This window comes from Hyla sarda, chromosome 6, assembly GCF_029499605.1.
Source record: "Hyla sarda isolate aHylSar1 chromosome 6, aHylSar1.hap1, whole genome shotgun sequence".
In the NCBI taxonomy this organism is placed as follows: Eukaryota; Metazoa; Chordata; class Amphibia; order Anura; family Hylidae; genus Hyla; species Hyla sarda.
Window position 1 is genome coordinate 7,946,959 of NC_079194.1, and position 10,255 is coordinate 7,957,213.

Sequence of the window (10,255 nt, forward strand, 5' to 3'; positions counted from 1 at the left end):
CCGTTGGGCAGACTGGAGATAGGAGAGGTTCTTGTGATCGGTGTAAATAATAACTGGAAATCTTGATCCCTCCAGCAGATGCCTCCATTCCTCAAGTGCTAATTTAATGGCTAGAAGCTCTCGATCCCCGATGGAGTAGTTCCTCTCCGCCGGAGAGAAGGTCCTAGAAAAAAACCCACAAGTAACAGCATGCCCGGAAGAATTTTTTTGTAGAAGGACCGCTCCAGCTCCTACAGAGGAGGCATCAACCTCCAATAGGAAGGGTTTAGATGGGTCAGGTCTGGAGAGCACGGGAGCCGAAGAAAAGGCAGACTTGAGCCGTTTAAAGGCGTCTTCCGCTTGAGGAGGCCAAGACTTGGGATTGGCATTTTTTTTGGTTAAAGCCACGATAGGGGCCACAACGGTAGAAAAATGTGGAATAAATTGCCTGTAATAATTGGCGAACCCCAAAAAACGTTGGATAGCACGGAGTCCGGAGGGGCGTGGCCAATCTAAGACGGCAGAGAGTTTGTCTGGATCCATTTGTAGTCCCTGGCCAGAGACCAAGTATCCTAGGAAAGGAAGAGATTGGCATTCAAACAGACATTTCTCTATCTTGGCATAAAGTTGATTGTCACGAAGTCTCTGAAGAACCATACGGACATGCTGGCGGTGTTCTTCTAGATTGGCAGAAAAAATCAGGATATCGTCCAGATATACAACAACACAGGAGTATAAGAGATCACGAAAAATTTCATTAACAAAGTCTTGGAAGACGGCAGGGGCGTTGCACAGGCCAAAGGGCATGACCAGATACTCAAAGTGTCCATCTCTAGTGTTAAATGCCGTTTTCCATTCATCCCCCTCTCTGATGCGGATGAGATTATAAGCACCTCTTAAGTCCAGTTTGGTAAAGATGTGGGCACCTTGGAGGCGATCAAAGAGTTCAGAGATGAGGGGTAGGGGGTAGCGGTTCTTTACCGTGATTTTATTAAGACCGCGGTAGTCAATGCAAGGACGTAGAGAGCCATCTTTTTTGGACACAAAGAAAAATCCGGCTCCGGCAGGAGAGGAGGATTTACGGATAAAGCCCTTTTTTAAATTTTCCTGGATGTACTCAGACATAGCAAGAGTTTCTGGGGCGGACAGAGGATAAATTCTGCCCCGGGGTTGAGTAGTGCCCGGGAGGAGGTCAATAGGACAATCATAAGGCCTATGAGGAGGTAGAGTCTCAGCTTGTTTTTTGCAAAAAACATCCGCAAAGTCCATATAGGCCTTAGGGAGACCGGTTACAGGGGGAACCACAGAGTCACGGCAAGGGGTACTGGGAACCGGTTTTAGGCAGTCCTTGAAACAAGAGGGCCCCCAACTCTTGATCTCCCCAGTGGACCAATCCAGGGTTGGGGAATGGAGTTGAAGCCAGGGTAGTCCAAGGAGAATTTCGGAAGTGCAATTGGGGAGGACCAAAAATTCAATCTTCTCGTGATGAGGTCCGATGCACATTAGAAGGGGCTCCGTGCGGAAACGTATGGTACAGTCCAATCTTTCATTGTTTACACAATTGATGTAGAGGGGTCTGGCGAGACTGGTCACCGGGATGTTGAACCTGTTGACGAGAGAGGCCAAAATAAAATTTCCTGCAGATCCGGAATCCAAGAAGGCCATAGTAGAGAAGGAGAAGGCAGAGGCAGATGTCCGCACAGGCACAGTAAGACGTGGAGAAGCAGAGTAGACATCAAGGACTGTCTCACCTTTGTGCGGAGTCAGCGTACGTCTTTCCAGGCGGGGAGGACGGATAGGACAATCCTTCAGGAAGTGTTCGGTACTGGCACAGTACAGGCAGAGATTCTCCATGCGGCGTCGTGTCCTCTCTTGAGGTGTCAGGCGAGACCGGTCGACCTGCATAGCCTCCACGGCGGGAGGCACAGGAACGGATTGCAGGGGACCAGAGGAGAGAGGAGCCGGGGAGAAAAAACGCCTTGTGCGAACAAAGTCCATATCCTGGCGGAGCTCCTGACGCCTTTCGGAAAAACGCATGTCAATGCGAGTGGCTAGATGAAAGAGTTCATGTAGGTTAGCAGGGATTTCTCGTGCGGCCAGAACATCTTTAATGTTGCTGGATAGGCCTTTTTTAAAGGTCGCGCAGAGGGCCTCATTATTCCAGGATAATTCTGAAGCAAGAGTACGGAATTGTACGGCGTACTCGCCAACGGAAGAATTACCCTGGACCAGGTTCAACAGGGCAGTCTCAGCAGAAGAGGCTCGGGCAGGTTCCTCAAAGACACTTCGAATTTCCGAGAAGAAGGAGTGTATAGAGGCAGTGACGGGGTCATTGCGGTCCCAGAGCGGTGTGGCCCATGACAGAGCTTTTCCAGACAGAAGGCTGACTACGAAAGCCACCTTAGACCTTTCAGTAGGGAACTGGTCCGACATCATCTCCAAGTGCAGGGAACATTGGGAAAGAAAGCCACGGCAGAATTTAGAGTCCCCATCAAATTTATCCGGCAAGGATAGTCGTAGACCAGAAGCGGCCACTCGCTGCGGAGGAGGTGCAGGAGCTGGCGGAGGAGATGATTGCTGAAGCTGTGGTAGTAGCTGCTGTAGCATCACGGTCAGTTGAGACAGCTGTTGGCCTTGTTGCGCTATCTGTTGTGACTGCTGGGCGACCACCGTGGTGAGGTCGGCGACAACTGGCAGAGGAACTTCAGCGGGATCCATGGCCGGATCTACTGTCACGATGCCGGCTGGCAGGTAGTGGATCCTCTGTGCCAGAGAGGGATTGGCGTGGACCGTGCTAGTGGATCGGTTCTAAGTCACTACTGGTTTTCACCAGAGCCCGCCGCAAAGCGGGATGGTCTTGCTGCGGCGGTAGTGACCAGGTCGTATCCACTAGCAACGGCTCAACCTCTCTGACTGCTGAAGATAGGCGCGGTACAAGGGAGTAGACAGAAGCAAGGTCGGACGTAGCAGAAGGTCGGGGCAGGCAGCAAGGATCGTAGTCGGGGGCAACGGCAGGAGGTCTGGAACACAGGCTAGGAACACACAAGGAAACGCTTTCACTGGCACAATGGCAACAAGATCCGGCGAGGGAGTGAAGGGGAAGTGAGGTATAAATAGGGAGTGCACAGGTGAACACACTAATTGGAACCACTGCGCCAATCAGCGGCGCAGTGGCCCTTTAAATCGCAGAGACCCGGCGCGCGCGCGCCCTAGGGAGCGGGGCCGCGCGCGCCGGGACAGGACAGACGGAGAGCGAGTCAGGTACGGGAGCCGGGATGCGCATCGCGAGCGGGCGCCACCCGCATCGCGAATCGCATCCCGGCTGGAGACGATATCGCAGCGCACCGGGTCAGTGGAGCTGCCCGGAGCGCTGCGGTAGCGAGAGAGAAGCGAGCGCTCCGGGGAGGAGCGGGGACCCGGAGCGCTCGGCGTAACAATATATATATATATATGTGTGTGTATATATATGTATTAGCCTGTATTTGTGGGAGGGGCAGGGATTCCCTTTAAGAACCCACGGCCGTACCTGTTCCTCATGCCGCGGGTTCTTCACGTGACGTCAGCAAGTCAGCTGACCGGAATGAGGAAGAAGCATTCGTCTAGGTGTAAGTTTACCCTGTCCGTGCTCCTGGTTCCCGCGGCTACATTTCTGTCTGCAGCATCACTCGGAGGCCTGGTGAGTAGGTTTGTGCAGGGATTGGGAGCCGGGGGACAGTCGCGTTCCATCCGGATTCGTTGCAGCCGCCCGCACTGCGATGACCAACTGTGCTATAATTCGTCACGTGCGGTTTATGTTTGGCATACGGTGGCTAAGAGGCATTGTCCCGTACAGCGGGGGTGCAGATCCTGCACTTTAACTGTTTCTACATCTCATAACAGTAGCATCAATCCCCCAGCCACACGGGAATCATAAGTTATGCCAGATGACCACGCTCGGTTAATCCGGCATGGGTATTCACGGTTTTGGTCTCATTCGGCAATTGTCATCAGTATCTTATGTAACCCACTAAAGTTAGATTGGTTACAGTTTTTCTCCTTCTCAGGTATTGGCTACAGGTCAATCATGTACACACACCCCTATAATTTTGTGTTATGCATACGGTCAAGAAGTTATTCTATGCACACGTTCCTTTAAATTTGTCCTATGCATACGGTCATATAGTTGTTCTGTGCACACGTTCCTATTATTTATTCTGCACATGCGGTCATATGGTTGTTCTGGGCACACGCTCCTATAATTTGTTCCATGCATACGGTCATATAACTGTTCTGGGCACACGCTCCTATTAGTTGATCTACACATCCGGTCATGTGGTGGTTCTGTGCACATGCTCCTATAATTTATTCTATGCATACGGTCATATTGTGGTTCTGTGCACACGTTCCTATTAGTTATTCTACACATACGGTCAGATGGTTGTTCTGGGCACACGCTCCTATAATTTGTTCCATGCATACGGTCATATAACTGTTCTGTGCACACACTCCTATTAGTTGTTCTACACATATGGTCATATTGTTGTTCTGTGCACATGCTCCTATAATTTGTTGTATGCAGACGGTCATGTTGTTCTGTGCACACGTTCCTATTATTTGTTCTACACGTATGGTCATATGGTTGTTCTGTGCACACGCTCCTATGATTTGCTCTATGCACACGGTCATATGGTTGTTCTGTGCACACGCTCCTATTATTTGTTCTATGCATACAGTCATATGTTGTTCTGTGCACACGCTCCTGTAAATGGTGCTCGGCATACGGTCATATAGTTGTTCTGCACACTCGCTCCTATAATTTGTTCCATGCATATGATCGTATTCCATGTATATGCTCTTAGTTTGTTCTGGTTTTACAACACTGCCCTCCTGCTGATAGGAGGGGCGTGTCATGTGTTTATCACTGTACATGCGCTTGTAGCATTTGTGCAGTACATGCGCTTGTAGCGTTGGTGCTGCATGTATTCTGGTAGTGCTGTATTTACACGGTTCATACGCTCGTAGCAATTATACTATACGCACGATCGTAGTGTTGTATTGTACATACGCTCGTAGCATCTTCACTGTCCATACACTCGTAGCATTTATACTGTACATACACTCGTAGCATTTATTACAGTTCACACGCTTGTAGCATTTATACTGCACACACGTTTGTAGCATTGATACTGTACATACACTCGCAGCATTGATACTGTACATGTGCTTGTAGCATTGATACTGTTCATGTGCTTGTGGTGGTTGTGCTGTGCACACGCTCATAGCATTTGTACTGTACACACGTCCATAGCATTTATGCTGTACACACATTCGTAGCATTGATACTGTACATGCACTCGTAGCATTGATACTGTTCATGCGCTTGTGGTGGTTGTACTGTGCACACGCTCGTAGCGTTTGTTCTGCACATATGCTCGCACTGCGTAAAGAGCATTGTTCGGCGCATGAGTACTTGGTCATATAATTCACTCCATGCATGCATATAGTTTGTTCGGTGAATTCTGGTATCAAGTTTGTTCAGTGCAGACGCTCATATAGTTTGTTCCGGGCATATGCGCATGCTTTTTTTCTGTGCATACATACATATAGTTGTCCTGAGTATAGGTTTCATCAAGTTTGTTTGGTACAGTCGCTCATAGTTCATTATATGCCATAGTTTCTATACATATACACATAGTTTGTTCCGTACATAGGCGCATGTAGTTTGTTCAGGGCACACATGCATATAGTTGTTCTATAGTTCTTTCTGCACGTATGCACATATAGTTTGTTCTGTACATACGTTCACATAGTTCGTTTGTGTATGCGCACATATAGTTTGTGCGGTTTATGTGCTCAGAGTGTTTCAGTGCATACACTCATATAGTTTGTCCTCTGCATATGTTCATCCAGTTGGTTTGGGGCAGAAGCTCAGTTTGGTAAGACGCCATATAGTTTTTGTGCATACGCTCTTGTAACTTGTTCTGGGCAGTCGCACATATAGTTTGTTTTGGCATACGCGCATATAGTTTGTGCTGTGCATTCGCTCACATAGTTTGACCCGTACATACAGTTTGTTTATGCCTACGCTCATATAGTTCCATCTGTGTATACGCTCACAGTTGTTCAGGGCATATGCTCATGTAGTTTGCTTCTTTGCATACGCTCATAGTTATTAGGTGCATACACGGGCATATAGTGTGTTCTCTGCACATTCACATAATTTGTTTTGTGCATACAAGCATATAGTTTGTTCTGTGTATACGGTCACAGAGTTATTCTGTGCATACACTCACATAGTTTGTTCTCGGCATACGCTCACTTAGTTAGTCCTATGCATACGCACAAATAGTTGGTTCTGTGTATACGCTCTTATAGTTGGTAGGGGTACATGCTCATATAGTCTTGTGCATACACTCACTTAGTCTGTTCTATGGATATGATCATGTAATCGGTTCTGTGCATGCAGTCATAGTTCGCTCTGGTTATACACTCACTTAGTTTGTTCCATGCTTATGCTCATTAGTTTATAGTTGTTCTGCACATATAGGCCCTCATTTACTAAGAAAATCGAGTTGTAAGTCTATGTTGCTTTCTTACCCGACTGCTTTTTTCCCTGGTATTTATTATTATTATGTCGCATCCTGTTTGTCGCACGTGGGTTTTGTAGGTTTTGGTTTCCAACTCCTCTGAGCTGTCGGGAAAAAATCCACAACAATTCAACAAATTCGGGTTGGAAACCTTAATAAATACGTGGGAAAGCTCAGAAATGTCGGGTAACGCCCCTTTTTCGGGTTTGGGAGAATCCACATCGGGTCCGTCGGGAAAAAATGACGCATAGTGTCGCAGACTGGCGCACGATGTCTGCGACATGGCGCAGACAAAGATGCGACAAAAAAACCCGACAAAAGAGGTCGGGTTTAGAATAGTAAATGAGGGCCATAGTTTGTTTTGTGCATCTACTCAGTTAGTTGCTCGGCGCTTACACTCATATAATTATGCTTACACTCACATAGTCTGTTCTGCACTTACGCTTATATTGTTGGATCTATGCATACAGTCTTAGTTCGGTTTGGCCATATGCGCAGTTGTGCTGTGCATTTGCTCGTATAGTTTATTCTGGCCACATGTACACATAATTTGTTCCGATCTTACACTCATATAGTTTATTCAGGCCATACTATCATAGTTACTCAGGCAATAGAGTCATATAGTTGGTTCTGTGCACATGCCCATATAGTCTGTTCTGTGCATACGCCATATAGTTTGCTCTGTGCATACACTGTATAGTTTGCTCTGTGCATACGCTTATATTTGTTCGGGCCATTCGCTTGTATTGGGAGGTCGGTATATACAGTCGTAGTTTCTGTAAACGCTCTTATAGTTTGTTCTGACCACACGCTCTGACAGTTTGTTTTGTGCATATGCAAAAATAGTTTGTTCCGTCCACATGCCCACATGCTTATATTGTTTTTCAAGGCTAACAAAGCGGCAGGTGTGCGCGAAGTAGCTACAGCCGTCCTCTCCCGTCCTTCCTCTCCCCACCACACTATCATGCTGCAGATTTTAATATGCAAGAAATAAAGCATTACAGATTTTATCCTGCTACCACTGGTGAGTGGCCGCTTTTTCACATCTTAAATTGACTGTTACTAACTCAGGATCCTGGATTATTCGCCAGAACCCGATATCTACTGTTACAAGCTGAGCACCTCCAGTAAGCACCTTTACACCAGCCTCCTATCTGCATCTCACCTACCGTGTTCTACGTTCACAAGTAGTAGCCAACTCCACACTGTTCTTTAATTGTATACTATTGTTTTTCGGTGCATACGCTCATATGGTTAGTTCTAGTCATGCTCTCATACGTTCTATTCTGTACACATGTCTATACTCTCGCATCTTACATGCACACATTCATTAAGATAGTTCTGTATAAGGGCTCACCTTGATCAGATAGTTATGTGCATATGCTTATATAGTTGTTCGGGGCATACAGTCAGTTTGTCCTGGGCATATGCGTGGAGCACTGGCGTGAGGTGGGTTGTTAACTTTGTATCTCGCTTCATATCAGTGCTATAGATATTGTGCAGTAGGACAGATAACAAATGTATAATTTTTGTGTTGTATCACACATCAGCGCATAATACTTTGATAGTTTGTACTTTGTTCTGTGCATGTGCTCATATAGTTGTTCAGTGCATACGCTAGCTCACGTAGTTAATTCTAGCCACACGTTCATATAGTTTGTTCCGTGCATGCGTTCATAGTTTGTTATGTGCATATGCCCATATAGTTTGGTCTGGGTATTCGGTCCTGGTGCGTGTTTTCGGCATGCGGTCATAGTGTTCGTGATGGGCATATGGTCTTGATGGTTAGGCCGGGCCCATGTTCTTATTGTCATGTCCTGCATACGTGTCCAGTAGTTATGCTATGCTCACGTTTATAGTGTTCATACTCGGTATACATTCTTATGTTCTTTGGGTACATATGTTTCATGACATTTCACTGTGCTGTCTTTGTGGTGTTTAGACCGTTCACTTATAGCTTTGACACTGTGCAGGTTTTTATGGGATAGTGTTAATCTGTGCACGGATAATTTGGTGGGTCAGCATGTTTATGAACATTTGGGTTGACCATACAACAATTTAGCTTGGTTTCTGTTGTTACTTGTCATGTCTACAGGTCATTCATGATTACGACCTGTCTCGGCTTCAGGTTGACATCGAAACTATTAGTCAGATATGTTAGTTGAGGCTTTTAAATTCAGCTAGACAAGTCACATCTACAGGTCGGTCCAGATGCAAGCTGACACGGCTTCAGGTTGGCGACAATGTCATTATATACGTTGTGTTTACTTAGCAGTTGGGTTATGCTACAGGAACATAGCATTTTTACGTTCAGAATTGTCACGTCAATAGGTCAATGATAGTTAGGACCTGTCTCGGCCTCAGGTTGATGGTGTTTCTATTAGATATATATTTGGTTGAGTCTTTCATTTTCGGTCAGACCTGTCACGTCTACAGGTTGGTTCAGTTACAAGCTGACGCGACTTCGGGTTGGCGACAATGTCATTATATGTTTTTCATATATTTTATTTAACATTTGGGTTGTGCATACAGAGATATTGCTTGGTTACTGTTGAGGTTTTTTGTCTGTTTCGACTTCAGGTTGACAATGATTTTAGTTATATATAAATTGAGTCTCATGGTTGTGTTGGCTGCATAAGTGGTTTCATTGCCTGTCACGTCCACAGGTCGGTTACCGTTACAATATGACATGGTTTTAGGTAGGCAACTAGGTAGTTGTTTGGGTATACAGGTTATGTAGCTCTTGGGCTTGTAGATATGAGCATATGGTTTGTTTTCTGTTGAGACATTTCACGTCTACAGGCTACAGGAAGCTTCCAACACGCAGAGAGTATACACCACAGCCTGTAATACAAACTCGAAATTTTACAATAGATAACCAGAGGGTACCCCACATACAATTTTATTACTACTTGCATTCATTGGGTTTTGCCACTCTTCACTGTATCTAGCTCATAATACTATCAAAGTATCCAGCATCATATCATCATCCATATCATCATCCAGCATCATATTACGTTGTCTTGCCCTGACAAGGCATTGTTGTTGGTGTCTCATGCCATCAAAGCTGTTCTGGAGAGCGTTCAAAGAGGGAGGTTCACAAGCCTTCTGTCCGTCAGCCCTTATCAGCTGACTGGTTAGACGGTAAGCAGACACTTAGATGATTCCGCAATTGAGATACCAGGACAGCTTAACGTTAAAGGCCATTCTATTCTTAGGTTATCATGGTTTCCTAAGGCCTGGGGAGTTTACATGCAAGTGTGTGGTCGAAGGTACATCAGCTTTGTTGGGATGCAAATAATTGCGCATCGAACTGGTATAGCAGCAAAACGTTATTGCCCGGTCAGATTATTATCATACTATTTTTCCACGTTCCACAAGGGGTGCCCAATTCGAGTGTTGCGGGCTTTGCTTTCGCACATCAAGAACCCAACAGGGATCAGCCGCTGTTGTTGTTTAGGGGGGCGGTACTCACTACTACGTTGTTTGCCAAGCATGTACGTAGTCTCATTAAATCCTTAGGTAGTGAACTGTCTGTTAAATCCAGTCACTCTCTATGCATCGGGGCAGCATCCAGTCACTCTCTATGCATCTGTGCCTGCAGACGTAATTAGGAAATAGGGGCGCTGGAAATCCAGTACTTATATGCGCTATATCCCCGTTCCAAGGTCAGAAATGTACGATGCATTCCAGTCACTGGTTACATGATT